The following is a 7,667-nucleotide window of genomic DNA, read 5'->3' on the forward strand; positions in this document are numbered from 1 at the left end:
CATCACTCCTCTCTTTAAAACCTTGTAAGGTGCAATGATACGCTAAGACAATTGTGTATAAAATTGAAAAGAGTAATAGACATTGGCTGCAAACCATGCAGTTCAAGGCACGAGTCAGAGTAAGTAGTAGTTAAAAGGCACAAGGATTAAGGACTAACAACAACGGCTTTGACTGGTGTAGTCATGCCCTTTGTCTTGCTGGTATGACAGTCCTTGAAGATTTCCATAACATTTGGTTCAGGTACTTTTTGGTCCTTGTGGGCTCTGCATTTGGAACAATTCAATATAGATCTGATAATATAGTATAGCGCAAAGAGTGAAATAGCCGCTAATTACAAGAGCCTCGCAGTGTGCAATATAGCTACGAGATCCTGTCGTCTGTTGGAATTTCACTTTCATACGGTTGGCCTGTTCTTTGAACAGTTCACCTATAAGAAGATAGATTTGTGTGGCACATGCGTAAATAGGACTTCAACATGTGATCTGATCACATATACATAATGTACCTGATACTTCGGATTGGACCAGTGTTTAATGAGGCCTCTCGAGTCTTCATCCGATATATTTTCCACTGGAGATGTTTGGGCAAGTTCATTGTTAGCCTTGCCTTCAGAGTGAGTTTTCCTCAAGTTATACCGATACTGTCGCAGAGCAGACTTGAAAACATGGGTGCAAGCTTGTATGGTTGCATCATCTTGGCTATCCAACTTGAACCTCATCTGTTGAAAATTATGGGAGTCTCATTATCAGCAACCTAGAAAGTATTGGACAAAGCAAGACGATATTACTAGTTTCCATACATAACCATACTTACAGATAAATGGTCGAGGAAGGTGTTGAACTGGGTTCTGTCTTTGTCATTCCTATACTGAATCCATGTTGGGAGGATACGTACATGACACCTAACAGCAACCGCTGCCTCTGATACTAACTTGGCCGACTCTGTAGCATCACGTGGCCTTTTTAAACCTGCTCAAAACGGATCTCCATTCTTCCTCCTCTAGATTTAGTTAACCTATGGAGCATTATCCCTGATGTTTGTTTCCTCTTGCGCCTAAGTGCTAGTCCAACAACAAACATAGGAAGTGTTAGTATACATCAAACTGTGAGACTACATATAAAGAAGCATGCAACTGTAAGTTGACTCCAGCAACTACCTTCTTGCTGTTGAAGCTCACAAAGTTCATCTGATCTTGCCAACTCATCTTGTGTCAAGAGTGCTTAGGAAGTAGTGTCAGGTGGCAAGGGAGCTTGGGAACATGCTGCTAGCTGAGTTAACCAATGAGTAAATCATGCAGCTGGTGATACTGTGGAAGGTGTTGCAACAACTAGGGCTGTCTCTGCTTGTTTGGTGGCAGCTATTTGTTTCTGTTTGGCTTGTTCTGTAGTTCGTGTAGCACGGGATACCCTGTCGGTGCAATTTTCCGCTGGACTTTGACCTTCTATTGCACCATCAGTACCACCAGAATCTGCAGGATTCTTCCGCTTCCCTTTCCCTGTCGTTTTGTCTTGCTTCCTCTTTCTCTGTGCCATGTTAAGTCAAGCCGACAAGAAAAGCGAATAGCAATTTAGTTCTTCAGAACAAATTGATGCGTGATATAGACGAACTGAACTTTGATGTTAGACAACCACATGATAGGAGGATGTAATATGTACGAAAAACAGGATGGCATGAGACAACCAGAACTATGATGTGTAAACTAAGCAGAAGACATTTCACTAAATTAGAAGCAATGCAATGGAAGGTAGACACCATATGAAATATGCTACAAATATCGCTCTGCCAAGTTAACAGTGTCTCATCATAAATGCTGTTTAAACAAATGTGAAGCAGTACAAGAAATAAATCATATGCAAGATGCAAACAACATCACACTACCAAGTTAAAGGTCTCTCATCATTAGTGCCATTGCATATTCACAACATTGCATATTCATAGCTTATGATGTGTAAACTAAGGAGAAGACATTTCAACAAATTAGAAGCAATGAAAGCTAGACACCATATGAAAGATGCAATGAATATCACTCTACCAAGTTAAAACTGTCTCGTCATAAGTGCCATTTCAACAAATTAGAAGTAGTACAAGCTAGAAAAGAATGCGAGATGTTACCTATATCACACTCCCAAGTCAAATGTGTCTTATGATAAGTGATTGTTGCAGGTTACACAATAGTAGTACTTTGATGTAAGAACATGGTGTGATAGACAAATATTGTATGTTCTAGAAACAGGAACACATGTCTTATTCACAAGTATAATGTGTAAAGTAAGCAGATGAAATTTAACAAAATTAAAAGCAATACAATCTAGACATCATACATAACATGCAACCACATATAACAGTGCCAAGTTAGAGGGAGCACCTGTGATGGCGCACTAGGGGAGATGTGCTCATCATCAACACAACTACGTTGAGTGTCTATGCATGTATTGTCTTGGAAATCATCTTGGGGGGATGGAGGAGTAGAATCTGTAGAGGCCCTCCGTTTGGAAGAAGCACCATCATCCGCTACCTTGCTAACTTCCTTCCGCTTTATTGATTTTGAATTGTCAAGTAAAACCGACAAGAAAAAGCAATAAAATTCACCCTTCAGAACTCATTCGTGCATGATACTGACAATCACTACTTTGATGTAAGGCAAACACATGATTCCAGGATGGAATAATACGAAAAATAGGATGACATGACATATTCACAACTGTTTGTGTAAACTAAGCAGAAACCATTTCAACAAATAAGAAGCAATGCAAGCTAGACACCACATGAAAGATGCAACCAATATGACTCTGCCAAGTTAAAAGCGTCCCATCATAAATGGCATTTCAACAAATTAGAAGCAACACATGCTATAAATCATATGAAAGATGCAACTAATATCACACTGCATATACTAAAGGTGTCTAGTCATATTGATTTATGCGGGATACAAAAAAGCAATAGTTTTATGTAAGGACATGCTTAATAGACAGATGTACTATGTACTAAAAATAGGAAGGCATGTCACATTAACAGGTATAATGTATAAACTAAGCAGAATAGCACATGCAATTTAACCAGATTGGAAGAATTACGATCTAGACACCATATGCAACATGCAACCACATATCACGCTGCCAAGTTAGAGCAAGAACTTGTGATGCTAGTGTAGGGGGAATGTGGTAATCAACTATAGAGCTACGTTCACTATCTTCATCTATCCTTGCTGTTTCTTGAGAATCATGTGGGGAGGCTGATGTTGCAATCTTTAAATGAGGATACTTTCTCACAGTAGTCCACTTGCCTGACTGCCTCATCATAAGTAATTGATGAGGGATACACAAGAACATTAGTTTGATGTAAGAACATGGTTAATAGACAGATGTACTACTATGTACCAAAAACAGGAAGGCATGTCATATTCAAAGGTATAGTGTGTAAGCTAAGCAGATGCAATTTAACCAAATTGGAAGCAATACTAGCTAGACATTCGGCTGGAGTGGTGAGCATGATCATCTAGGACCTGAGAGCCTGGTGGGAGGCGGGCTGCTTCACCACCATCATGGATTTTTAGTTGGCTTCCAGGTGATGCCTGTGTGTGCTGGGCTTATTGAGGGAGTCCTGGACTAAGGGTTCCTCGGGCGTCCGGCCTGTTAGCCATGGGCCGGACTGATGGGCTATGAAGATATGAAGACTAAAGACTCTCCCCCGTGTCCGGATGAGACTCCCCTTGACGTGGAAGGCAAGCTTGGCGACCAAATATGTAGATTCCCTTCTTTGTAACCGACCTTGTGTATCCCTAGATCCCCCCGGTGTCTATATAAACCGGAGGACTTAGTCCGGAGAGGAGAGATTCATTACCATAGTCATACAAGCTAGACCTCTAGGGTTTAGCTATTACGATCTCGTGGTAGATCAACTCTTGTAATACTCATATTTATCAAGATCAATCAAGCAGGAAGTAGGGTATTACCTCCATAGAGAGGGATCGAACCTGGGTAAACATTGTGTCCTCTGTCTCCTGTTACCATCGACCTTAGACGCACAGTTTGGGACCCCCTACCCGAGATCCGCCAATTTTGACACAGACATTGGTGCTTTCATTGAGAGTTCCACTATGCCGTCCTCAAAAGGTTCGATGGCCCCTTCAATCGTCAATAATGACGCAGTCCAAGCTGAAACCTTCCTCCTCGGACAGATCTTTGTGTTCGGCGGCTTCGCGCTGCGGGCCAACTCGTCTAGCCACCTGGAGCAGATCGACAGCTACGCCCCTGGCCATCAGGTCAGATTTGGGAGCCTGCATTACGTCGCGGACATCCGTGGATATTTGATCTTCGCCGGATTCGAGACCGCGGCGACCGCTCCTGGTCACCTTGATGAACATGACCTAAATCTATCATCAGACCGCATCCAGGAGATAGCTCCTGTAATCACTCTGGCCTTAGATCCGGAGCATACCGCGCCATCCAAGGATTGGAGGCTCAACCCCACCACGGAGGCCACAGATTCCCCGGCGTCGGAGCCGCGCATGGACTTAACCTCACACAATATATGTGTCACTGGAACTCCGGACTCGTCTCAGGGTGTAAGTCTCGAACCATGTGAGTCCGCGGATGCCAAACTTGATTGTTTATTGATCTTCGAGTTCAACGCCGCAGACATCTTCCAGCACTCGCCCTTGGGCGATGTGCTAAACTCATTAAAGAGCCTGTTCCTGGCGGGAGACTCACAGCCGAACTATGTCCTGTGCGAACTAGCGGCCGATGATGGAAATTTTTCTCCCCACCCGCCACCCACTTCATAGCCACTGTCGAGGATATAGTCGACATGCTTGACTACGGCTCTGAAGACATCGACGGCATGGACGATGATGCCAATGAGGAGCAGGGCCAAAACCCCACATTTACTGGACGCTAGATGGCCACTTCTTCGTACGTTGTGTACATGGTGGATACACTCAAAGCAACTAACGACGATGACAAAGAAAATCCAGTTGAGAATAAACCTCCTGAGACACACCCCTAGCGCCGACGTCCTCGTCGCCGCTCTAAGTCACGTCGTTCAAAGGATAGCAACACGGGCACCGGGGAAAATAGTACTCTGGACGAACCCAAAGATAGTAAAGACCCCGTCGAGGTAACCTCCGAACAGGAGGAACGGGAAAATGGGCAAGTTAGCCCTGATGAACAGGCCATACATGACGATTCGGAGGACGATAATTATCTTCCGCCCTCCAAAGATGAGGTAAGCCTCGGCGATGAGGATTTCATTGTGCCCGAGGAACCTCTCGAGCAGGAGCGCTTCAAGCACAGGCTAATAGCCACTGCAAGGAGCCTAAAAAATAAACAACAACAGCTTCAAGCTAACCAAGATAGGCTCAACGACAGATGGACTAATGTCCTAGCAGCCAAAGAATACGGCCTCAAGCTCCCAGCCAGGAGTTACCCGAAGCGCAAACTGCTACCCCAGTTTGATGAGGAGGTGCCAGAGCTCATACCTCACTCGCGCAACGCGGCTAACCGACCACAGCGATCTCATGACGATGGCTATCACCTCCCACCTCCCTCTCCTCTCCTCTCCCACCTGCTCCACCCAAACTCATGGCGATCTCTAAGGTAATTCAAGATGGAAGGCCTTATGCACTGGGATTTTGCCCCTGGCTTAGCCCTTGCAGACTAGGTGAGAAGAAAATTCGGTTCCACGGTGCATTTTTCTCCTTCCCGAGGCGACAAGGAATTCTTCCTGGTTGTATCCTTCTCCTCGGCCTCTTTCCCTCTCCATGAAGAATCTGTGGGTATTGCTCTCCAGTGTTGCATTTGTGGCATTAGTGTTGGTTTTCGAGTGCACAAGATCAATCCTCGTGTGTTTCGTTTCTCGGTTGCCAATAATAAAGTGGGTCATTTTATCTACGGTCTTAAAGATCGTATTTAGCCAGATTTTATTTGTCATTTTCATCTGTTCAAGGGAGGTTCTGCCCGGGTTTATACGTCTAATGATACTTGGCATGCTGATGAGGAATTACCAGAAATTTCAGCTCGACACCCCATGGCTATCAAATCGGATTTGGAATTTCTGAGATCACACCCTCTATTTCTTCTTATGAGTTAGGCAAATTCTCATTAATGCCTATTGATCATATGGTTTTCTCCAACAAAAATGCTCAGGAAGCTTCCTCATCTTCATCCATCCCGAAGAACACACATGACTCTCAAATTCAATTTGGATCTTTTTTGGCAACTCAGGTTGAGGAGCCCATAATTCAGGATTCGCCGAGGATCTCATTAATGAAGAAATATCTTCGGGAGGCGGAATTGGAGGAAGAACATAATCAGGCATGTCTAAATTTGGGTGGGTTTAAATGCCCCATTAATGTTCCTTATCCTGTCCTGCCGCAGTGTTTCCTTAATTCGGCGTTCAAATATGCACCGGCCCACTCTCTTTGGCCCCCTAAACTTTCGGCCCAGCATAAGGCTGATTTGGCCCAAGCTTCCTATTCTGAGGTGGAAATTACCACCCTTGCTAATAATTGGGTGGTATTGTGTGCTCGATGCTTACAATGGGGTCATCCAAAGATTCAATGCCCGGCTAGGCTGATTTGCATTAAGTGCTCTGCACCTGATCACAAGGTAAGTAATTGCCCGACTCGGTGTACTTGGCAACAAATTAGACTGGCTGATGCCGTCAAGCCTCATAATATCAATCTACCCACTATTTCCGTTGCTCCGGTCGCTCCTGTGCACAAACTTATCCGCAAACTGACCGTCCGATGCGAGGCCTGTAGTCACTATGGGCACGTGGCCAAATCTTGTCGATCAAAACTGTGGCGTGAGTGTTAGCAATGGATCCCTAAAAATCCTCAACCTACCAAAAATGCCCCTCATGCTTCCGCTTCTCCTCGGCTTCCCCAAACGACACCGCCCTGCCTCAGCCATTCGTCACCACTGCCACCCCCGTCACCTCAGTCGCTCTCCATCCACACCACCACCATGGCAAACTATCCCCTCAATCCGGTGCCGTTCCTCCCGCCCGGTTTCGCTGTCGAACAAGGTCTGGCGGACCGTGTCGTCCGCAGTGGCATGGTGGTCGGGCCTCTTCTGCCGCTCAATCATGACTTTCTGGCCATTGCGGAGACCAGTCATTATGTTCCTCTGCATTGCCGCGCCATCATCCGCCATGCCATCAGAGGTTCGCTTCATGAGGCCCAGCTTTTCACTACTGAAGTTAGCGATCATCCGCTTGGTATAGGAATTTTTGGTTTTCCGGACTCTTTCATACGAGATACTGCGGTTGCCACTCCATTAGAGCTTGAGGATGAAGATTTGCTCATCACTTTCATCCCTCACAATGAAGCACTAAGCCGTCGCACCACCTCTTTCGGTCCTGAGATCTGGTTAATGTACTTTGGTTTTCCTTATGATTACCAGACTGACTATTACATCAATAAGCCGCTTGGTGGTTTTGGTGCTCTGGTTTCTTGGTATAATCCCCGCCAAGATCGCCATTTCATGCTGATCAAAGCTAGAGTTCTGCGTCTGAACCTGGTGCCCAAAAGCTTCGTCATTTGGCAGCTAGGGCGGGCTCGTGATTGTTGGACTGTGCAGATAACTATCCTTCGAAGCAATGATTGGAATGGTCTGCTGCCTGAAGTCTTGCCTACCGGGGAAGAACCCCCCCACCTGATGGCATC

This window comes from Triticum dicoccoides, chromosome 7A (assembly GCF_002162155.2).
Source record: "Triticum dicoccoides isolate Atlit2015 ecotype Zavitan chromosome 7A, WEW_v2.0, whole genome shotgun sequence".
NCBI classification, from domain to species: Eukaryota; Viridiplantae; Streptophyta; class Magnoliopsida; order Poales; family Poaceae; genus Triticum; species Triticum dicoccoides.